The sequence below is a fragment of the Saccopteryx leptura genome, chromosome 1 (genome assembly GCF_036850995.1).
Source record: "Saccopteryx leptura isolate mSacLep1 chromosome 1, mSacLep1_pri_phased_curated, whole genome shotgun sequence".
NCBI lineage: Eukaryota > Metazoa > Chordata > Mammalia > Chiroptera > Emballonuridae > Saccopteryx > Saccopteryx leptura.
In genome coordinates this window covers 238,243,016-238,268,471 of record NC_089503.1, presented here as the reverse complement: position 1 = coordinate 238,268,471, position 25,456 = coordinate 238,243,016, and the positions used below count along the sequence as shown (strand labels likewise).

Here is a 25,456-nt window from a genome sequence, read left to right as displayed (position 1 = left end):
TTGTTCTTTGTTTTGTTGATATGGTGTATTATGTTAACCGTTTTACGTATGTTGAACCATCCTTGAGAGTCTGGGATGAATCCCACTTGATCATGATGTATTTTTTTTAATATGTTGTTGTATTCGATTTGCCATTATTTTGTTTAGTATTTTAGCATCTGTATTCATTAGAGATATTGATCTGTAGTTTTCTTTTTTTGTGCCATCCTTGCCAGGGTTCGGTATGAGGGTTATGTTGGCTTCATAAAATGTGTTTGGAAGTATTGCTTCTTCTTCAATTTTTGGAAGACTTTGAGTAGAATAGGAACCAAGTCTTCTTTGAATGTTTGATAGAATTCACTAGTATAACCGTCTGGGCCTGGACATTTATTTTTGGGGAGGTTTTTAATAGTTTTTTCTATTTCCTCCCTGCTAATTGGTCTGTTTAGGCTTTCTGCTTCTTCATGACTGAGTCTAGGAAGGTTATATTGTTCTAGGAATTTATCCATTTCTTCTAGATTGTTGAATTTGGTGGCATATAGTTTTTCATAGTATTCTACAATAATTCTTGGTATATCTATGATATATGTGGTGATTTCTCCTCTTTCATTTTGGATTTTGTTTATATGAGTTCTTTCTCTTTTTTCCTTAGTAAGTCTTGCCAAGGGTTTGACAATTTTGTTGATCTTTTCAAAGAACCAGCTCCTTGTTTTATTAATTTTTTCTATAGTTTTTCTGTTCTCTATTTCATTTATTTTTGCTCTGATTTTTATTATTTCCTTTCTTCAGCTGGTTTTGGGTTGTCTTTGTTCTTCTTTTTCTAGTTCCTTAAGGTGTGAAGTTAAGTGGTTCACTTGGGCTCTCTCTTGTTTGTTCATATAGGCCTGAAGTGATATGAACTTTTCTCTTATTACTGCTTTTGCTGCATCCCAAAGATTCTGATATGTTGTATTGTCATTTTCATTTGTCTGTATATATCTTTTGATCTCTGCGCTTATTTCTTCTTTGACCCATTCATTTTTTAAAAGTATGTTGTTTAGTTTCTACTTTTTTGTGGGTTGTTTTCCCTCTTTTTTGCAGTTGAATTCTAGTTTCAAGGCTTTATGATCAGAAAATATGCTTGGTACAATTTTGATTTTTTTGTATTTGCTGATGTTATCTTTGTGGCCCAACATATGGTCAATTCTTGAGAATGTTCCATGTACACTAAAGAAAAATGTATACTCTGTTGCTTTGGGATGAAGTGTCCTGTAGATGTCTATCATATCCAGGTGCTCTAGTGTTTCATTTAAGGCCAATATATTTTTATTGATTTTCTGTTTAGATGAACGATCTAGAGCAGGGGTCGTCAAACTTTTTATAAAAACCACCCACTTTTGCAGTGCTGGTCAACCTAGTCCCTACCGCCCACTAGTGGGCGGTTCAGCTTTCATGGTGGGCGGTAGCAGAGCAACAAAACAGCACCGTGATTGGCCCATCATGAAAGCTGGAACGCCCACTAGTGGGCAGTAGGGACCAGGTTGACCAGCACTGCAAAAGTGGGCGGGTTTTATAAAAAGTTTGACGACTCCTGAGAGCCATCAGTGGTGTATTGAGGTCTCCAAGTATGATTGTATATATTTTTGTCAGTTTTTGTTTTTAGGTCAATAAGTAGCTGTCATATATTTTGGTGCTCCTTGGTTTGGTGCATATATATTAAGGATTGTTATGTCTTCTTGATTCAGTGTCCCCTTAATCATTATGAAATGACCATTTTTGTCTCTGAGTACTTTTTCTGTCTTGTAGTCACCATTATTAGATATAAGTATTGCTACACCTGCTTTTTTTTGGATGTTATTTGCTTGGAGTACTGTTTTCCAGCCTTTTACTTTGAATTTGTTTTTATCCTTGTTGCTTAGATGTGTTTCTTGTAGGCAGCATATAGTGGATTTTCTTTTTTAATCCATTCTGCTACTCTGTGTCTTTTTATTGGTGAGTTTAATCCATTTACATTTAGTGTAATTATTGACACTTGTGGGTTCCCTTTAGCCATTTTATAAAGTGCTTTCTGTTAGTTTTGTATCTTGCTTGATTCTTCTCTTTTGTTTTTCTATCATTTGTTTTTGTTTGTTTGTATTCCATACTTCTTTCCTCTGTTGCTACCTTTTTTAAGTCATGTGCTTCTTTGGTGGTTTTCTTAAGGGTGGTTATCATTAAGTAATGAAAAGGGTACCTACCATATTCATCGTAGTACCCTATTTTATGAGTGTTTCTGCACTCCAACGTCCTTTGCTACTGTTAATCTCCATCTTCTCCCCTTTTTTTTGTTTTTGTTGTCACAGTTTAAATTTGATTTTATTGTGTTCTTGGTGCAGCTTTTACTTGTGGTTTTGTTTTGTTTTGTTCTTTGTATCTGGTTGGAAAACCCCCTTTAGTATTTCCTGGAGTGAGGGTTTTCTGATGATAAGTTTCCTCATCTTTTCTGTATTTGCGAATGTTTTTATTTCTCCTTCATATTTGAAGGATAGCTTTGATGGGTATAGTATTCTTGGCTGAAAATTCCTCTCTTTCAGGGCTTTAAATATTGGGGTCCACTCTCTTATTGCTTGTAGAGTTTCTGCTGAGAAATCTGATGATAATCTAATAGGCCTTCCTTTATATGTTGTATTCTTCTTTTCCCTGGCTGCCTTGAGAATTTTTTCTTTGTCGTTGGTTTGTGCCAATTTCATTATGATGTGCCTTGGAGTAGGTTTGTTGTGGTTAAGAAAACTTGGTGTTCTGTTTGCTTCTTGAATTTGAGGCTTTAGTTCTTTCCACAGGCTTGGGAAGTTCTCGTCTATTATTTGTTTGAATATATTCCCCATTCCATTTTCTCTCTCTTCTCCCTCTGATATACCTATTATTCTTATGTTATTCTTTTTGATAGAGTCAGACAATTCCTGTAGGGATTTTTCATTTTTTTAAATTTTTGAGTCTCTCTCCTCTTCTCTCTGTTGTGCCTGAAGTTGCTTGTTTTCTATGTCACTAATCCTACCTTCTCTCTGGCCTATTTAATTAGTTAAGCTTGTTACCTCGTTTTTCAGTTCATGAATTGAATTTTTCATCTCTGTTTGATTTGTTTTTATAGTTTTAATTTCCTTGGTAATATATTCTTTGTGTTCGTTGAGTTGTTTTCTGAGCTCCCTAAATTGCCTTTCTGTGTTTTCTTGTATATCTCTGAGTATTTTTAGGATTTCTATTTTAAATTCTCTGTCATTTAGCTCCAAGCTTTCCAATATATTAAATTTTTTCTACATAGATTTTTCCACATCTATCTGTGCTACTTCTCTATCTTTTATATCCATGATATTTGATTTCCTTTTTCTGAATGGCATCTGAGGGTGGTCTTGTTGATATCACTTCGTTTTCAGTGTGTGGAACTCCCAGACGCTCCAAGGATAGATTTTTCTGTCTCTGGTTGATGAACTTGTTGAAATTTGGGGGAGATTTGTCGGTCGCGCTCCTCACAGCGCCATTTCTCTGATATCACTTTCTTTTTCCATTCTAATTTCATACACAAGTAGAGTTTACATTTTATAATACAAAAACACTAATTCATCTAAGCTGTGTATTAAAATTAAGAGGGTATAATTTCAAAATACCCATTATCATGAACAAATATCTTTATAGCTGAGAACTTATACCTTAAATAAGACTAAATAATTCTACCAATTTATATATATCTGCCTAACAAAGTTCTTAAGTGTCTTCAAAGTCTTTTTTTTTTTTTAAGTGAGAGGAGGGGAGGCAGAGAGTCAGAATCCTGCACGCATCCCAACCGGATCCACCCTGGAAACCCCCTTACTGGTAGTGCTCAGCCCATCTAGGGATGTTGCTTAGCAACCAAACTATTTTTAGCACCTGAGTTAGAGGCTCTGTGGAGCTATCCTCAGCCCCAGGGCCAATTCACTGGAACCAATTGAGCCATGGCTGTGGAAGGAGAAGAGAGTGAGCAACAGAGAGACAGAGAGATAGAAGAGAGAGGGGGAGGGGTGGAGAAGCAGATGGTTGCTTCTTCTGTGTGCCCTGACCAGGATTTGAACCTAGGAATTTACACTCTGGGCCGATGCTCTACCACTGAGCCAACCAGCAAGGGCTCTTCACTGACCAAATATATAAACTCCTTCTGCTGGTCTAGTGTCTATTTCTGTGCATAGTGTAAACTCAAATTTCTTTTTCTCTTTTTCTTTTTTAGCAAAGGAGAGGGAGAGAAAGAGAGAGAGAGAAAGATAGACAGATAGCCAGAAAGAAAGAGAGATAAACATCAACTCGTAGTTATGGTATTTTAGTTGTTCATTGATTGCTTTCTCATACATGCCTTGACTGGAGGCTCCAGCTGAGCTAGTGACCCCTTGTTCAAGCCAGTGACCATGGGGTCATGTCTATGATCCCACACTCAAGCCAGCGACTCTTTGCTCAAGCTAGTGATCCAGCGCACAAACTGGCAACCTCGGGGTTTCAAACCTGGGTCCTCAGTGTCCCAGGTAGATGCTCTATCCACTGTGCCACTGCTTGGTCAGGTATAAACTCAGATTTCTTAAGTGTCAAGCTCATCCTTTCCCAATGTTTGTCAAACTTAACATAGTGCCAGGTATTCTCACTTGAGTGCAACTTTATTATTCTTGACATATTGTCATCAAAATTTTTTTATATAAATAATATGGAATTCTAAACTTCCCCATTTCCCTCACATTTGAGTTGTATGTCATTATATACAATGAGATTCTCTAATGGAGAGTTCTGCTTCCATTATTCCAAGTTTACATTCTTTTTTTAAGCAAACAATGATTTTTTTTTACAGGGACAGAAAGAGAGAGTCAGAGAGAGGGATAGATAGGGACAGACAGACAGGAACGGAGAGATGAGAAGCATCAATTATCAGTTTTTTGTTGCAACACCTTAGTTGTTCATTGATTGCTTTCTCATATGTGCCTTGACTGTGAGCCTTCAGCAGACTGAATAACCCCTTGCTTGAGCCAGCGACCTGGGGTCCAAGCTGGTGAGCTTTTTGCTCAAGCGAGATGAGTCCATGCTCAAGCTGGTGACCTTGGGGTCTCGAACCTGGGTCCTCTGCACCCCAGTCCGATGCTCTATGCCACCACCTGGTCAGAAAGCAAACAATGTTTTAACAACTATTGGAAACTAGTTCTTAAAACATTTAAATACAGCTGGTTTACCATCATTAAAGTCATTCCCTTTCCCATTCTGCAACACAGTCTTTGTGACATAGGTACATCCATCCTGACTTTTAAACTTGTGGTGACCAAAATAAGTCATGAGTAATTGCTTCTATGAAGGGAAATTTAAGATGTTCGTGTTAAGTGACTTAAGTGAAACACATTCCAGCAAACCTGTGATGAGTTGTGGATAAGGCTCATATGCCAGGATGAAAGCATTTGTAAATTGAACTTTTATTAAAAACTCATATATATGTATGTAGTAGTTTGGGTGTGTATATATAGCAGTATTTAAAAATGGATAAATTGGCTGAATCTTCAGAAAACAGATGGCTCTTCATCTTGTTATAAATAAGAGTTAGAGCATTGAGCTGTTATGTGCCTTAAGTCAATATTTACTCATTGAACCATTATGTTTTACCAGTTCTACTAGAATATTTTTCAAAAATAAAAACAAAAAAAGGCAAGATATTTTTGTATAAGAGTTTTTGAGGTGCCTATATATAGTGATGTATGGTTGGTTTGGGTGAGAGTATCTCAGGGTCTGCTTTGAGCTCACAAAATTGCCAAACTGTATAGTTTTTCATTATACAAATAAATGATAGGTACACACTATAATGATGATAAGCTCTTTTTTAAGGCTACTTATTTGACTATATTAGGGTGGCATTTAGCCCCATGTACTAATTTATTAAATAGACTTCATTGATATTATATAGTTTTAATCCAATTTACTTTTAAGTTCTATCTTTAAAAATATTTTGTTTAAATCTGTGGTCATTTATTTAAATTATTTTGAGTATAGGCTCTATAGAGCAGCAATCCACTCTGATATGTTCATCACTAAACACAAACATAAACTAGGATATTTCTCAGTACAAAGTTGCTGTTAATTATATATTGTCAAACACACACACACACACACACACACACACACACACACATTCTGGCTAACAGAGTATTTTTTCTAAGAAGAGAAATTTGCTATTTTGACCTTGATACAAGTGGATAAACTCTGCTTTTTCTGCTTTGCCATGTTATCTGGCTTTGCAGTTCTGAGTCCTAGTCACTGCCTTACATTGGTGCTGCAGGCTTAAAATATGAATTAAATATCTAATTGTACAATCTTTTTAATGTTGGCTAATATTGCCCCAATAAATTTGGATTTTCTTATTCAAATCTTCACATGTAATTTTATAATCTTTCCTCAAAAAGCATTAGCTCTTTTAGCTGTATTGATAGATAAATTCATTAAAAATGCTAAAATTTTGTATGGTGAGTTCTCTGTGATAAGAAATTAGAGCTCTTGTTATACAGTGCTTATGCTGATTGAAGAAAAATGTTTAAAAAAAAAGTATTAAGATGCAATTATTTCAGGTATCAACCAGGTTTCATAGTAATGTTATTTTCATGACAGTTGGAAGGAAATGTATGTAATTCGAAAGGAAGTCTATTTTTCCTGTCCTTCTGTAACCTTTCCCAAACATAACTTGGACCATTGTATCTATTGCCAATGAGTTAAGTTCTTGTAAAGGTACATTCACTTTATGAGTGCCAGGAATAGTTAGAGACTCTTCCTGCGTAATTCATATTTCTCGATCTGATACTGTTAATATAACATATAATTAGATAGCTATCCTACTTCCTTTTGGAATAGCCCTAAAGCATCCTGCTATCCTTTTAATGATAAGATTATGTCTGTAAAGAGCTTAGCCTCACTGTCTTATTTTTCTTACTTTGAGTAATAGGTAAAGCCTAGCCAAATATAGTGATGACACTGGTCTGAAAGATTTTTTAATTTCAAGCATGAGTACCTGGTAACTGCCTCCCTGAATGTGTTCTCAACTATCTTTTATAAGCATGAATCAGAAACAGGGCGTATTTATGGGAAAGGTTGCACAAAGCTAGGTATGCATGAAGATTATAGATCCTGGTGACCCCTTTGAAAATAGGAATAAATCTCTGCCTCACACAGCCGTTCACAGCAGCATCCTTCTAATCACTGTCTCGCAAAAAGAGACTGTCTGCAGATCCTGTTCACACAGGTACAATTTCTTATCGAGAATACCACAAAGAATACAATTGTTTAGTTGTGCTGCGATATCATTAAAACAAATGGGGTGTGTAAAAGCACATTTCCGATTCTATAGGGGGAAAGTGCCAAGGAGAAAGTGACGCTAATGACAACAGGAAGGAAGGTGTCTGTGGAGGAGGGAGTTGTCAGGCACATTCTCTGCATCTTCCCTTCTTTATTGGACCATGTATCTATATAGAGCTTTCTTTTATTCTAGCTAAGTTGATAGAAAGGTTAATTGTATTCTGTTTAGATATTTGAAATATCTGGGATGAGAAAAGCTGAGGAAGATTATAGGGGTAAATGTAGTGTCACGACACATGTCACTTAATTGAAGCCTCGTCTCTTTGCCTTCTGTAACGCTAATGTGTAATGCAAAGTGACTATTATCTGCACCTGGTCCTCTTAAGAGAAAGACAGGACATAGCAGTCACTGTCACCAGATCAATGAAAGCACTTTGGTTGGCCACCTAACATAACATAGAAATGACCTGATTCTTGTGAATGGTTCCTAGCTATGGTGCTCATCTTTCTGGTATTTACCATCCTGCACCCTTCCCTCAGAGAATTAGATTTTCTGAAAGAATACACTCCAAAATGTCATTTCAAGCTCTAAAGAGAAAATGGGCATGAAGAGGGGGAATTGAGCTTTTTAAGATGATTGGCATTAGTCATAATTTGTTAGTCATGGATTTAACGTGTCAATTAGTGTTAAGTACTTGGGAATCAATTTCAATTGCAAATAGCTCTTCAGCTGCAATGCTGAATCTCTGACAGATGAGCGGAAGTTAATGCTGATCTTTTCTCGGAGACCCTGTAGATGACATGTTTCTGTTGCTGTGATAAACCGAGCAGCCCATCTACAAAACAAACCAACTTAACTATGCTTCAGATGGGTTCAAACAAGCCAGATTGACAGGGACCTGGGGCTGTGCCACAAGTGCCCTGTCAAGTAGAACAGATGTAAGCAAAAGAGTTAAGCAGTCTTTGTTGCTTAGTCAGTTAGAAAGTGGAAAATCCCTACTTAACGATAACATACATGTATATATACATATATATACAAATACACATATAGAAAGGATATAAAAATTGGTTTAGTACTTCAAGCTTTTATTTTAAAAATATAAGAAAAATTATTTTTCTCTCAATCTCATCAAGGAGAGTTGTTTTATGAAATAGCATGAGAAAACAGATTTATTAACATGCATGTATTGCTATAATCTGCATCACGTTAAAATTCTCCTTAGTACTTTCTTGGAATATTGCCAACACTCCAGAGACTAGCTAGAGCCTAAGACAAATAATCCTGCCACAAAGGTATATTTCGGTTTAATTAACAAAAACAGCTTATAACATATATAGGCAGATAAACTATAAATGTTCACAGCCTTTATCTGTGAAACCCATTAAATTTATCTACAGATGATAATGAAGCCTATTTTCCCTTTCAGGGAAGGCATTTGGGAGTTCTTTTTTTTTTTTTTTTTGTATTTTTTCCGAAGCTGGAAACGGGGAGAGACAGTCAGACAGACTCCTGCATGCGCCCGCCCGGGATCCACCCGGCATGCCCACCAGGGGGCGACGCTCTGCCCACCAGGGGGCGACGCCCTGCCCCTCCGGGGTGTCGCTCTATTGCGACCAGAGGCACTTTAGCGCCTGGGGCAGAGGCCAAGGAGCCATCCCCAGTGCCCAGGCCATCTTTGCTCCAATGGAGCCTTGGCTGCGGGAGGGGAAGAGAGAGACAGAGAGGAGGGGGAGGGGAGGAGGAGGGGTGGAGAAGCAGATGGGCGCTTCTCCTGTGTGCCCTGGCCGGGAATTGAACCCGGGACCCCTTGCACGCCAGGCCGACGCTCTACCACTGAGCCAACCGGCCAGGGCCGTTTGGGAGTTCTTGATTCTCCATTAAGTCTTCCAGTTCTTACTGGGATTCTTTTCTCCACAGCCTTGGAATTAGTGAAGACTTTCTCTCTACTTTCCCCTGACTGAATTCTCCTCTCCTCTCCTTTCTCCGCTGCAGTTGCCTCTATCCCCCTAATGGTGTTAGGCAGTGATGTTACTTCACTTCCACACTTCCAGGAACCTTCTGGGCCCGGCAAGTGACTGTCCCCCAAAAGTAATAAGAGAATGGCCCGATCCTTCCCTGAGCTAATAAAATTCATGCCCTTCCCCTTTTTTTGGTGGCAGCCATTTTGTTTGCTTTAGGTTGTTCTTTCATTGTTTTTTTCTTTTCCAGAGTCATTGCTTATCCTTCTTAGGTCTTCCCGAGGCTTCTGCTCACTGTCATCTGATGATCATTTACCATTTTAATATATCCTCTGTTGTACGTTTGTTACATGCACATCCCAGAAGCAGCTACTGAAAAGGTTAAAAATTTTGTTTCTAAATATATTTCACTCTTTATCATATTTTAACTTGCTCTAAAGATAATTGCTAGTTCTCACCCATGCACTATAAAGTTAAATATGATTAATCAAAATTTGACAGCAGAGTCAAAAAGAAATGACTATGCTTTGCATTCCTTTTTCACTTTGGTTTTCTCTAAGGCAGGGTTTCTCAACCAATTTTTCCCTTTATGCCTCTTTTAGGAGTCTCTTTAGATATCTTTTTCCTTAATTGTCCTCCCTATGAAAGTTTAATACTTCCTGGATGGTGTATATCTGTTTATATACACTGTGTTTATCTCTGAATTATATATTTTTCACCCACCAAGTACCCGTTTTTTTCTCTTTTGGGAACAATATTGTCCTCATTGAGATTGTGTTCTCTAAAGTACATATTTACAGGGCTACTCATGACTACACTTGCCCAAGGCTAATATTTCTATCCTCATTGCTTGCTAGCATATGGAACAACAGGAGAAAATGGGACAGAGGCACTGGGTATTCTTAGGGAAAAGGGATACATTTTTATGCCCCCTAGCTGTTTGCAAAACTATTAATATGTATGGACTGGAGACTGAACTATGTCCCTCTTTATTAATTTATGAGTATCTTCTTTTTTATATGCTATTTTTTAAACTTTATGTGTGTGCTTACACATACACACCACTGTATTAACTGCAAATACATTCAGATTTGTTTCAAACTTACCTTCCATGTTTGACACAAGGGCCAGATTTGTTTCATTTTATGCTTTTGTGATGATTTTAATGGTTTCATTTTATTCATATAACCATCACTGCATCATATCTTTCACTATTTGATAAAATTGTTCTCAAAATATTTCTTACGGTGTTCATTCCTCAAGCCTGGTCCAGGGACAACAAACTTTATTGAAATACACATAATATGTATGGTATTACTATCATGGCTTAGCCAGAGGAATGGTCTATATAGCTGCATTTTACTCAAAAGTAGATTGGTAGTTGATAGATAGATAGATATAGATATATGGATAAACTGCTTTTTTTTTCCTTGTTAAGGTTGAATAAAGGTAATTTTTACCAAGTAGAAACTGTGCTTTAGATAGATTCCTAAGGAGAAAGTTCTTCATAAGACACTTTTAAGAACTGCCTGAAAATTTCACCAAGAACTTGACGATCAACCCACCAATTAGTACAGCTTTCAGCAGAATGATGCCTGGGGACTTGATAGATACCAAGTCTCTGCCTGCTCCCACTCCTATCCCCATAAACAAATATAGCTTGGGGGTGATTTTTTAAAAGAACTTGATTTCAGTTACAGATGCTTGGAGTTTTCCAAATCCTCCCAAGTTTAATTATTCTAATACTTAAAGTTTCACTCTTCCCTTGTCAAGACCATAACATTCACATACATCACCCTGCAAGAGAGTGAATATAATGTGCTTTCTAGTTTAGTAACCCAGGGGCCCATTCTTTGAATTGATTTTTAACCATCTAATCCTTACTCATGAAGTTACAGAAGATAAGCTACTCTTTAAGAAAAATCATGACTCATCTCTGGCTCTCCAGCCATGCCTTAACCTAAAAATTTAAATTTCTGAACAGATTATTTTTTTCTTTAAATTCCTGGCACAAGTAGAAGCAAGCAGCCTACATCTCATTTCTTGAAATCTTTATGCCTATGGCATTATATTTTGCTATGACCTTTTAGCACTTGTTCTGCAAAATCTACTTCATTTTAGATGGTCATAGGTAAGAATTTCAGTTAATTTTACCACTGGTTGCCATGCACTACTAGTGTCCTCTGCTTCCAGGATTGAACTACACAAGGCCTTCAAAGGCAAACAGGCCAACTGAATAGTCCCTGGTGCTCATTTGCTATGACCACGGAGACTTCACAATTTGCATTTACCACTGGTGACAAATATTGGTCTAGTTGGTGTTCAGTGGCTATAACAGAAGCTATTTCACAAAAAGTGATTTACTACTGGGAATTCGATGTTCATAAAAGCATTAGAAGAAGAAAAATTATACTACCGATGTGGTTTGTCAGGAAAGCTTTTATCCCTTCCTGGAGCAGGGAGATGGGAAATCAGAAGATTCCAGGAATACACTGGAATCTAGGGGAATCTAGGAACCAGGAAACCATCATAGCAACTGAGCCACCCTGAACTACAAGACACACACCGCTTACTAAATACATTTATTCCTTCAACAAGCAGGAAACTAGTGACAGGAAATGGGAACTTTGCTGACACTGCTGTGGAAAAACTCAGTGCTACCATGACCTCAGGAACTGCAGATGGTGGCCAAGCCAAGAAGTGATTCTGAAGGATGAAATGTAAATCACATCAAGATTGCTAGCTTTTCATGAAATAAGCCAGACACAGAAAGACAAATACTGTATGATCTCACTGTTGTGTAGAATATAAAAGAAGTATAAGTTGACCATGGCCACATACTCAGTTGGTTATAGCTTAATCCTCATATGCCAAGATTGCAGGTCCAATCCCTGGTCAGGGCACGTACAAGAATCAACCAATGAATGCATAAATACTGTAAGTAGAACAACACATTCATGTTTCTCTCTCTCTCTCAAATCAATAAGTAAGTTTAAACAATTTTAAAAGTTAAAAGAAATGTAAGTTGACCTCACAGAAGCGGAGAGTAGAATGGTGGTTACCAGGGATGGGCAGGTTGGGGAAATGAGGAGATTGTGGTCAAAGAGTGCAAAGTTGCCATTATGTAGAATGAATAAGTCTGGAGATCTAAGGTATAGGCATGATAACCATAGCTGATAATACTGTAGCTAACACTGGACGTATGCTGAGACAGTCGACTTCAGGTGCTCTCATCACACACAAAAAGTGAGTATGTAAAGTTATGTTAATTAGCTTGACTATATACCAGATGTTGTAAACCTTAAATATGTACAATAATATATATTATATATATAATTTATATATAAATTATCTTCTAGTAATTTGGAACGGGTGATGAAATTCCAGGAGTCAGTTTTTAAGATCCGTTATTTGCTATGACCACGGAGACTTCACAATTTGCAAATTACTTGATTGCAAGTCTGCAATCTCTCTACCTTCATTTTGCTCTCCAAACAGAGAGGAAAAAGCAAACATTTCAAACAAAATTGGAAGATATTTTACCTTCTTAAATTTCTGTGTGAATTCAATAGTATCTTGCCTTATGAAGCGTAGTGGCTATTAGATTCAGAATGCAATACGTTTTTGTAATCCTCTTTCTCTCCCAGAGTTTCTGTTTCTTATTAGGGCTAAATTGTTTGCCCTTGACAATTTTTATACTACAGTTATTGTGAAGTATGTTCTTAATTTATAAAACTTAATTCATTCTGACCAATTCAGTACTCAGTGAGCTTTAGTGCTCTTATTCTTCAAACCTTATATTTCAAAATAACTCATATTAAAAACACTGAACAATACATTCTCTTGGTCCCAAATGACTTAGGTATGCCCTGGTCAATATGCAGGCAAACATTGAATCACTGATTCAATTTTGGCATTTCAACTTTCTAACGAAGAACATTTCTTAAATTTTTAAAATGTTTTCTTCCTATCTCTCTTTATAAAACACAACTGTTGAGTTATATTATGTTTTGTTATCCTTGTTTTTTTTTAAAACTTACTCTTACAAAAACCATTCTAGGAAATTTATAGGCCATGGCAATTATGCTGTGTGTGGAGAAAAGGAAATTTTTATTTAGTTGAATTCAAAGCTGAATAAAACTCAGAGATGAACAAATAATATCTTAATGACACCAGAGAAATGACCCGCAGGTCCGAACGCCTGCTGTGACAGTCAGTAATCTAGGACAGGTGCTGGTGCAAAGGAAAGAGGTTTATTCAAGTGCCGGTCACCAGAGAGGCTGGGGGGCCTCCTGTCCTCAAACACCCATCTTACTCCTTAGATGAAGGCAGGGGTTTTTATAAAGAGAGAGAAGGAGGGAGGATGGATAAAAATAGACCAAAGGATGGGGCTGAGAGTTCTTTGCTGAGGGGGCTCTGCACAGTTTGTTCAGAGAACAGATTGAAGGCCACACATCTTCCGGAGCTGGAATTTCTGAAAGTCGGAGTCTGTTCCCTTGGTTATAACAGGAACTGAAGCTAGGGAATAACTTATAAACTAGGGGTTTTGGTTCTATGTGACAGGTTTCCACGTATTCCCAAAGTCAGGTTTTCCTTGGCCTTGAGCAATAATTAGAACTACAAGTTTTGCCTGACTTGTGGTGGTGCTGTGGATGAAGCATCGACCTGGAATGCTGAGCTTGCTGGTTTGAAACCTTGGCCTTGCCTGGTCAAGGCACATATAGGAGTTGATGCCTCCTGCTCCCCTCCCCCCCACCTCTTCTCTAAAATGAATAAAGTCTTTAAAAATTTTTTTTAAAAAAGAAAAAGAACTACAAGCCTCAGCTGGTGGGAGAGAGGTGGGGGGGGGGACCTAGAGATGTAGTTGCCACTTATGCTTATTCTTTTTGCTCAGATGATAACCCTTGATGTGCATTGACTGGAGGGGAACAGGCCTTTTAACTGTGAAAAGAGCTTGGCCAGAGGTGAAAGTACAGGATTGATGATATACTTTCAATTTGTTATAGAATACATACTGTGATCATTAAACTAGTAATACTGAATCATAGTTATAAGGGCAACAGACTGAATTTAATATTTTACAGAAATTCTTTTATACTGTACATTGACTTTGTTGGCACATTTTTATTTAGCTCATCTTATGGCTAGTCAGATTAACATCAGTAAATCAATAATATAGCATATTTATTCCTGTGGATAAAGTATATAGCCAGGATGTTGTCGCTGGCTTGAGCAAGAGGTCACTAGCTTAGCTTGAGTGCCACCTCCTCTTCCCCGTCAAGGCACATATGAGAAACCATCAATAAAAAACAACTAAGGACCGGTTAGCTCAGTTGGTTAAAAGAATCATCTCAAAACAACAGCTTTGTGGGTTCGATCCCTGATCAGGGCACGCACATGGGAAGCAACCAAAGAATGCACATCTGAGCAGAACATCAAACGGATACTTCCCTGTCTTCTCCCTTCTTCTCTCTGTCTCTCTAAAAATCGATATTAAGCCCTGGTCAGATAGCTCAGTTGTCAGAGAGCATGGTTGCCAGTCAGATTCCCCAGTCAGGGCACATATAGGAGCAGCTCAATATTTCTGTCTCTCTCCTTCCCCGTGTGTTTCTCTCAAACAAACAAACAAACAAACAAAAAAACCCAACTAAGGTGAAAAGGTGAATAACAATGAGCTGATGCTTCTTATCTCTTTCCCACCTCTCTCTCCCTTCCTGTCTCTCTCTAAAAATAAAAAAAAAATGTATTTCCTAGTTTTGTAGGTCATGGGTTTGAGCAGGTCTCCTAAACCATTTCTACATGGTTTCAACAGAAGTCACTCAGTGGAATTCAGTTGGTGGGGTGGGCACAGTACCTGGGGTGGGGGGAGAAATAATCTGCTACCCTAAAAAAGACCTTGACTTTGAGATGGTATCATTTGTTTTGAGCAGTATATTGTATACTATGCAGCGAGAGCTCAAGACCTGGATGAAAATTAAGGAGATCTCACTTTTTGTTACTGTCCTATAAAATGGGATTGGTAGATACTTAATGTGTTCCATGTGTTCTCATCAGTTAACATAATTTTCCTGTCATGAAATATTCAAGTATAAATAGAAAGATGATTTTATAAAGAAAATAATATATCAATAGATTTGGAAATGGGCCAGGACCAAACTATAATGTAGAAATAAAGTAATCATATTTAAATATTTCCACATCTATATTATGCTAAACTCACCATAGAATTTGCATTTTATAAAATATGTATGTCCTCAAATTTATAAATTCAAATATAAGAGTACAACCACAGGTTGCCAAACAGTCTATAAAAAGTCAAAACACATGGAAATTTGGCAACATATCTTTTGTCCATGATGATATCTTATACCTAAATACTTTTAAATATAGAAGTATAATTCAAAATCTCTATAAATATAAAAATGTTAAAATGTGTGGTGTTGTCTACCTAAGAAGCAAAATACTTAATGATTGATTACATTTTCTCTTTAATTATGATTTTAGTGGGTTGCATATATACAATTTTTATAGTTTACTTAAGGCTAAATTATGGATTTTAAAAGTGGCTGTCTCATTTGATTCAGAGGAGACAAATATTTCATCCCATTACTCTCAAAGAATTATCCTAAACGAGGCTGCAATATTCAATAATTGTTTCTAAAAGAAGTCAATTCCTTTACAGCTTTAAACTACAGCTAATAGCCTCCACACAGCTTCTTGGCCAATCTCCAAGTCAACAAATGACCAGTTAAAAATTATCTGAATTGCTCAGAAGGAAAATTCATTCCACATACAGCATAGAATATTTAACTCACTACAACTTTTCCAAATGGGAATTTTTTCTTTTAATATTTAACCTCTATTACTTCACTGTAAATTATATCCATTTATAAGCCCCCATATGTCAAAAGATTGACAAGAGACAAAAAGGGGTTTCTCAGAAAAACCACTAGAAATTTAAATATCAATTAAGATGTAAAAGTGTGATAACATTCTTGTCCATGTCTCTGAGTCTCATTTTTATGTCCCATCTATGTATGGGATTATATAGTTCTTAGTTTTTTCTGATTTACTTATTTCACTAAGTATAATGTTATCAAGGTCCATCCATGTTGTTGTAAATGATCCGATGTCATCATTTCTTATGGCTGAGTAGTATTCCATAGTGTGTGTACATATATACACCAAAGCTTTTTAATCCACTCATCCGTTGATGGACACTTGGGCTGTTTCCAGATTTTCGCTATTGTAAACAATGCTGCCACAAACATGGGGGTGCATTTCTCCTTTTGGAGCCGTTCTATGGTGTTCTTGGGGTATATTCCTAAAAGTGGAATAGCTGGGTCAAAAGGCAGTTTGATTTTTAATTTTTTGAGGAATCTCCATACTGTTTTCCACAGTGGCTGCACCAGTCTGCATTCCCCCCACCAGTGCAGGAGGGTTCCCTTTTCTCCACATCCTCGCCAGCACGTATTCTGTGTTGTTTTGTTGATGAGCGCCATTCTGGCCGGTGTGAGGTGATATCTCATTGTGGTTTTCATTTGCATTTCTCTAATGATTAGTGATGTTGAGTATTTTTTCATATGCCTATTGGCCATCTGTATGTCCTCTTTGGAGAAGTGTCTATTCATTTCTTTTGCCCATTTTTTGATTGTATTGTTTACTTTCCTGGTGTTGATTTTTACAAGTTCTTTATAAATTTTGGTTATTAACCCCTTATCAGATGTATTGTCGAATATGTTCTCCCATTGTGTAGGTTGTCTTTTTATTCTGTTCTTATTGTCTTTAGCTGTGCAAAACCTTTTTAGTTTGATATAGTCCCGTTTGTTAATCCTGTCTTTTATTTCACTTGCCCGTGGAGATAAATCGGCAAATATTTATATATTGCTGCGAGAGATGTTGGAGAGCTTACTGCCTATGTTTTCTTCTAAGATGCTTATGGTTTCACGGCTTACATGTAATGGGGGGGGGGGAAGGAGAGGGAGAGTGTGGGGGGAGGGGAGGGGCACAAAGAAAACCAGACAGAAGTTGATGACCGAAGACAATTTGACTTTGGGTGAGGGGTATGTAACATAATCAAATGTCAAAATAATCTGGAGATGTTTTCTCTGAACATATGTACCCTGATTTATCAATGTCACTCCATTAAAATTAATAATAAAAAAGAAAAAGATATTATATTAGAATATATAAAGAACACTTGACAATTCAATAATAGTAAGACAAACAATTACAAAACAGGGAGACAAACTGTGAACAGATATTACATAATAGAAAGAGATAAATAATCAAAAGCACATGAAAAGATGTTTTATATCATTAGTCATTAAAGAAAAGTATTTTAATATCCCTATGTACTTATTAGAATGACTAAAATTTTAAAAGCTAATAATATCCATGTATTTACAAAGATGTAAAGTGATTGGATTTTCTCATATAAACTGAAAGAATAATAAAATGGAATAATCACTTTGAAAAAAAAAGTGTGATAACAAGCTTCAATGTTGAGAACAATTTGAAAATACTAGAAACACTTAGTGGAATAATTCATTTACATGAACAATTTGCTTGTAAAAACAAGCAAAACAAAAATCCTTTGCCAATAACATTTTTACCTTTGTTTTTATTTCTTTAACCATGTCTTTTCCCCAAATCCAAGGTTCTAAGTGTCAATCATTCATTAAAATTGTAAAGATTAAGGATTATCACAAAATAATAGGTGTAGGTGTGTAATTAAAAAATATGTAGGTGTATAACTAAAAATCTCAGAATATTTAAACTGGAGACATTTTCAGGTAAGAAAAACTAGTTTGCATAATTTGTTTACTTTGGTAATATTTGATGTTATATAGACTCAGAATAAATTGTCTTTTGCTAGTCAGTTCTGTAGCATTAGTCTTAAATTACATATGATAGTAAAATAAGACCTCATTGGTGGGAAACACTTAGGTATGCTCTTACAGTGTCAGATATTGCTATCATGAAAAATTCTTGTAAGATGAAACTGTTAGGCCTAATTATATTCCTGAAAATTTCCAAGCAAGGCAAATTTTAATCAGCATTTTTTTTCTGTTTTTATTTTATTTTATTTTATTTTAATAATTTTATTTTTTTTAATGGGGTGACATCAATAAATCAGGATACATATATTCAAAGATAACAAGGCCAGGTTATCTTGTCGTTCAGTTATGTTGCATACCCATCACCCAAAGTCAGATTGTCCTCTGTCACCTTCTATCTTGTTTTCTTTGTGCCCCTCCCCCTCCCCCTTTCCCTCTCCCATTCCCCCCTCCCCCCCGTAACCACCACACTCTTATCAATGTCTCTTAGTTTCACTTTTATGTCCCACCTATGTATGGAATAATGCAGTTCCTGTTTTTTTCTGATTTACTTATTTCGCTTCGTATCATGTTATCAAGATCCCACCATTTTGCTGTAAATGTTCCGATGTCATCATTTCTTATGGCTGAGTAGTATTCCATAGTGTATATGTGCCACATCTTCTTTATCCAGTCATCTATTGATGGGCTTTTTGGTTGTTTCCATGTCCTGGCCACTGTGAACAATGCTGCAATAAACATGGGGCTGCATGTGTCTTTACGTATCAATGTTTCTGAGTTTTTGGAATATATACCCAGTAGAGGGATTGCTGGGTCATAAGGTAGTTCTATTTTCAGTTTTTTGAGGAACCACCATACTTTCTTCCATAATGGTTGTACTACTTTACATTCCCACCAACAGTGTATGAGGGTTCCTTTTTCTCCACAGCCTCTCCAACATTTGCTATTACCTATCTTGCTAATAGTAGCTAATTGAACAGGTGTGAGGTGGTATCTCATTGCCGTTTTGATTTGCATTTCTCTAATAGCTAAAGAAGATGAGCATCTTTTCATAAATCTATTGGCCATTTGTATTTCTTCCTGGGAGAAGTGTCTGTTCATATCCTCTTCCCATTTTTTTATTGGATTATTTGTTTGTTTGTTGTTGAGTTTTATGAGTTCTTTGTATATTTTGGATATTAGGCCCTTATCTGAGCTGTTGTTTGAAAATATCATTTCCCATTTAGTTGGCTGTCTGTTTATTTTGTTATCAGTTTCTCTTGCTGAGCAAAAACTTCTTAGTCTGATGTAGTCCCATTCATTAATTTTTGCCTTCACTTCTCTTGCCTGTGGAGTCAAATTCATAAAATGCTCTTTAAAACCGAGGTCCATGAGTTGAGTACCTATGTCTTCTTCTATGTACTTAATTGTTTCAGGTCTTATTTTTAGATCTTTGATCCATTTTGAGTTAATTTTTGTACAGGGGGAGAGACTGTAGTCCAGTTTCATTCTTTTGCATGTGGCTTTCCAGTTTTCCCAGCACCATTTATTGAAGAGGCTTTCTTTTCTCCATTGTGTGTTGTTGGCCCCTTTATCAAAAATTATTTGACTATATATATGTGGTTTTATTTCTGGACTTTCTATTCTGTTCCATTGGTCTGAGTGTCTATTTTTCTGCCAATACCATGCTGTTTTGATTGTCGTGGCCCTATAGTATAGTTTGAAGTCAGGTATTGTAATGCCCCCAGCTTCATTCTTTTTCTTTAGGATTGCTTTGGCTATTCGGGGTTTTTTATAGTTCCATATAAATCTGATGATTTTTTGCTCTATTTCTTTAAAAAACGTCATTGGAAGTTTGATGGGAATTGCATTAAATTTGTATATTTCAGCATTTTTTTTTCAATTCCAAATTATATTTAAGGCATATAGCTTCATGACTGGAAGTCATCATTCAATTAACAATAGTTATCATTTTCATCCTTTATGTTGACTGTGGATTGCAATTTTATATATCTTTATTATATGCGGCTTAAGTGTCTGTTTGTCGCTGATAGCTTATTGGTTGCTTGCGTAACTGTACTAGCCAATGGGGTGAAGTTGCCATGGCTGAACGCAAATTGAGCAGGTCAGGGGGAAGGTGAACATTTGTTTGCATTGGCAATCATCTGTTTTACATAAAAACTACGTCTTAACGTAATTTCTTTTAAGAATGCCTCCTAGAAAATACAGCACTGAAGAGGAGAGAAAAGGAGCTAAAGCTGCACAAAAACGGCTTTCTCGACAAAAAGAAACCACTGAGCAGAGAAAGACAAGGCTTGCTTCAGTCGCAGAGCAAATGCGTCTTTCTCGGCAAAATGAGACTGATGAGCATAGAGAAACAAGGCTTGCCTCAGATGCAAGACAAAAAAGCCTGTCTCGACAAAATGAGCCCCTTGAACAAAGGCAGGAGAGAAATGCAAAAAAAACGACAGAGTAATGCTGACCGAAACGCAAAAAGGATTAAAACACATTTAAATCACCTTTATTTATTGAGCTAGTGGTGGCTCTTAAGAAATGTACCACCAGTGGTTTCCTTCATTGCACTCTACTTTAAGCAATTAAGCAAGTAGAAGGGGGAAACCCCGTGGGGCACTAAGCAAAGGGGCGTCTTCGCCATCTGCCCTGGGTAATTCAGTTTGAATTAGCAGACACCTTTGCACAAATCATTTTAATTACAATTTATAATATCTAGAACAGCGGTCATTTTGTATGACTGCTGGGCTTTCTAGTTATTATATATATGGCATTCACTTCCAAAAACATTTGTCTTTAAAATTATACCACTTTTCATATATAATTCTCTATGAGACCTTTCAAATGTTTGTAAATTAAACAGATCATCTCTATATTATTAAATACACTTTTAAAATACATGTAAAATAAAACTTGGAAGTATAATGCTGAGTACAAGAAGCCAGACACAAAACACCACATGGTGTATGACTTCATTAGTATAAAATATTCAGAGTAGGCAAATGTATAGGGTTAGAGAGCAGATTGAAGATTGCCAGGGGCTGGAGAGAAGGGGGAATGGGGACTAACAGCTTAATAGGCACAAGGTTTCCTTTTGATATGATGAAATGATCTGGAAACTAGAAAGTAATAGTGGTTGCACAATATTGTGAATGTACTAAATGTAACTAATGGTATTGGTACATATACATTAGACCAAATTTAAAGTAAAGAAAAAAAAGACACATGATAAAATATAACATAGTTTACATCAGACATTCAAGGAAACACGCTAGTTGGAAGATCTTCAAAAAATTATTTTATGGTGCTATTATCCATCCTTTAAAGTGTGAAGTGTCTCTCAGCTATCCTCAGAAAAGTTTTCTTTTTATTAGTGAGTTCTTAGAATTTCTTGTTTGATTTTAGGAGCTTTCACAGTGTTGACTGAAAATAGGATATTCCAAAGACTAAATAATAATTTATTTTCCATAAGACTTTTTCTCTTTTTAAGATCCAATTCATATATTCCAGTAGTAGAACAAGAATGGTTTAATGCAGGGGTCGGGAACCTTTTTGACTGAGAGAGCCATGAATGCCACATATTTTAAAATGTAATTCTGTGAGAGCCATACAACCACCCATGTATGTTAGGCATTATCCAATAAAAATTTGGTGTTGTGCCGGAGGACAGCTGTGATTGGCTCCAGCCACCCGCAACCATGAACATGAGCAGTAGGAAATGAATAGATTGTAATACATGAGAATGTTTTATATTTTTAACGTTATTTTTTTTTATTAAAGATTTGTCTGTGAGCCAGATGCAGCCATCAAAAGAGCCACATCTGGCTTGTGAGCCATAGGTTCCTGACCCCTGGTTTAATGGAACTCCCCAAAATAAATCATAATAAGTGGATAATTGCCAACATGACACACATTGCAAATTATAAGTATTATATATAAATGGTTATATTTATTTTAACATGAAAATTCAAACAAGTGAGTGCATTTTTTGTTAGATATATATATATATTTTAAATGTTAAGGCTTTTTAAAAAAATTTTATTCATTTTTAGTGAGAAAGGGGAGAGAGAGATAAAGAGAAAGAATGGGGGAGGAGCAGGAAGCATGAACTCCTATATATGCCTTGACCAAGCAAGCCCAGGGTTTCAAACTGATGACCTCAGTGTTCCAGGCCCACATTTTATCCATCGTGCCACCACAGGTCAGGCGGATATAAATGTTAATGTAAATTTTAGGTCCTGAATGGAAATAGTAGTAACAGAATTTTCAAGTCTATGTTGCCTAAACAAGAAGAAACATACAAACGTTCTTTTCTTACTTGTTATAACAAAATGGAGTAAACAGAAGTTTAAGAATTGATTTGGAAAAAAAAATTCAAAGCAAAAAATAGTGTCATTTTCCCTCCTATCTATGGCTTTGTTGGCACAACTTGCGGTGAAGCAGAAAAAATGTTCTACTGGGTTGTCTAGCCCAGTTTGTGAGAAGGCTGAAAATTGGGCATAGAAGTTGCAAAGAATTGAGTAGGAATGCAAGAAATGAGTGTTGGGAGGCAGAGAGTGTTTCTAGATAAATGGCAAAGCACTATTATGAGCACATTAAGTCTGAGAATAACTTGTTACATTATACCCAAAGAGCTACAGAAATTAACCAATTTTCAATGAAAAGAAGCAATTACTGACAGTTCTGGCTCTGGGAAGGTCTTTATTACTAGATCCAGGCATCACAAACTGAATAAACTGTATTAGTTGGAATAAATCTATACTGACTTCTAAAATAACGTTCCAATAAACTAAGTTGACTTCTCCAGAAATTCTTACCTTGAAGCCTAAAAATAATGGGCAGTGTTCAGAATGGAATAGAGTTGGCCTTAGAACCACATGGGCTAAACTGTGTGGGTCCACCTATATGCAATAGAGTTGGCCCTCTCTATCCTGGTTTTACACGGTGGAGTCAACCATCTCAGGATCAGAAACAGTATTTACACATTCCCAACCATGATTTCCAAACTGTGGATTCCTAACCATGTATGAAAAATTCTATTTTTGATCTGCGAATAGTGGAATCTGCGGCTGCAGAATCTGTGGTTACCAAACCTGCAGATGCAAATCTCTGTCTGTAATTAAGTCTGTGAAGAGTAAAAAATTATACCTGGATTTTCAACTACTGGGGTTGGCACTCCACACTCCTGTATTGTTCAAGAGTCAGTTGTATAGCTTTTTATTATTTTTGCCAGTGGTTTAATTTTGATTTTTTTTTTTTTTTTTTTTTTACAGAGACAGAGAGAGTCAGAAAGAGGGATAGCTAGGGACAGACAGACAGGAGCAGAGAAAGATGAGAAGCACCAATCATTGTTTTTTCTTTGCGACACCTTAGTTGTTCATTGATTGATTTCTCATATGTGCCTTGACCGTGGGAATATAGCAGACCAAGTAACCCCTTGCTCAAGCCAGCGACCTTGGGTCCAAGCTGGTGAGCTTTTGCTCAAACCAGATGAGCCCGCTCTCAAGCTGGCGACATTGGGGTCTCGAACCTGGGTCCTCCGCATCCCAGTTCAACACTCTATCCACTGTGCCACCACATGGTCAGGCTAATTTTGAATTTTGATATAGTTTGTGCTTCCCCCCAATTTAATATATTGAAATCCTACCCCTTCCGACCCCATACCCCTGCCAAAGGTGGTGGTATTAGTTCTTGAAATTTTGGGGAGATCCTTAAATCATGAGCATTGGAACCCTCATGAATGGAATTAGTGCTCCTATGAAGAGATCCCGTAGAGGCCCTCATAACCTTCTGCCATGTGACAATAGTACAATGAGAAGGCTGCAGCCCAGAAGAGGGCCCTCACTCCCCGTATTGCCACCTAATCTCAAACTTTCAGCCTCCAGAACAATAAGTAATAAATGTTTGTTGTTTATAAGTCATCTGGTCTGTACTATTTTGTATAGCAGCCTGAAAGGACCAAAAAACATCTTACATTTAAACAGAGGTTACTGAATGAGACATAGAGAATGTTATTTCATTGATTCAACACACTTGTGTTCTGACCAATCCTGATAAATTACATGAATTTAAATAATTAATATTTCTTTTAAATACTGTTATAAGAAAAAAACTCTCAAATGATAAAAACAGGGATGGATTTTGTTGATATTTCATTTTCTACACATTTTGAGAGTCTATTTTGCATTTTAAAAATTCTTAACTTTTGATTTCCACAACTGGTACATAACTAGGTTTCCTTTTTAATTTTTTTTATAATTTAAAAATGATTCTGCCCTTTTCTAGAGAATAATTAAACATAGGAATAATGAAGAAGTCAAGGGGAGATATGAAATAACCTTTCTGAACGTCTAAATAGCTCTTATAAAATGACTTTCTTCCCTGTTGGTTTAGTAACTGAGAGCTGAAAAGCTCTTTTCCAATGGGCCATTATTTCAGAATCAGTGGCCCATACAACCACCCTTCCTGTGGTGGGGTTCATGGAGCAGATGGTGCAGGCAACATGGGGGATATTATGGAGGTGAAGTTAAGAGCAATTATCCCACTACTGAGTATTAGTGTTCTGCACTTTGTAATGCATGGGGACTTACGTTGTGCAGCCCTTTAGAATTAGAAAATCTTATAACACTAAACCAGCAAAATATTTGTCAGGGAGTTTGCGCTTTGTCCTTATTTCTTTGAGACAGGAAAATTATTTCCTGATCATTTTGAAATTAGCCAGTATCTTTGATTAGGACTTCTAAAAACAGTAAGAATTTTGAGTTATTTTTCCATTTTGCTAGAAATCCAGGGATGTTTGCCTTAAATGTTTTACGTTCTAGAATAACTGACAAAAATAATCTTATTGTTTTAAGAACTTCTTAAAAAAGAAAAGAGAGAACTATTATGTACCCAAATCCATTAAAAAAGATAATTGCGCCAGTTTCCTATTACTGCTGTAGCAAATTGCCACAAATTCAGTGGCTTAAAAACCATACAAATGTGTTACCTTAGGATTACAGAAGTCATTAATATCTCTGTTGTAAATTATATGATCCCACATAAGTGTAAACTTAACTGCCTTATAAAACTTATTGATTAATTCAATATATGTCTACATGTTAGAAATGTGAGCTGTAAATATTGATTTCACTCCCAATATATTAGGTATTATCTCAGATTTATTATTGTCTTTTTTTATTATTCACAAGTTCACTTAAAATTGTTTCGCCTATGCTGCATGCACATCCATTAGTCTCTGTTTTGCAAAACTGTTTCCTTCTTCAGTTCATGGTCTTCAATTATAAACAAGTGATTTTAAATTGAGTTGCAAGGACTTATTTTAAGGTGGTTTTATTTTACTATGATATTTTATTTGCCCTTTGCACATTTTCACAAATGATCAGGGTTCAAAA

General features: G+C 36.4%; 2 protein-coding genes across 2 annotated transcripts in view; one reads left to right on the top strand and one right to left on the bottom strand.

Moving 5' to 3' along the window:
• The window catches only part of CTSB (cathepsin B), a 698,317-nt gene that overhangs the window by 411,862 nt on the left and 260,999 nt on the right, over positions 1 to 25,456 (bottom strand). The gene's annotated exons all lie outside the window — the stretch shown is intronic.
• GLRA3 (glycine receptor alpha 3) overlaps positions 1 to 25,456 on the top strand; it is a 165,706-nt gene that overhangs the window by 50,778 nt on the left and 89,472 nt on the right. The gene's annotated exons all lie outside the window — the stretch shown is intronic.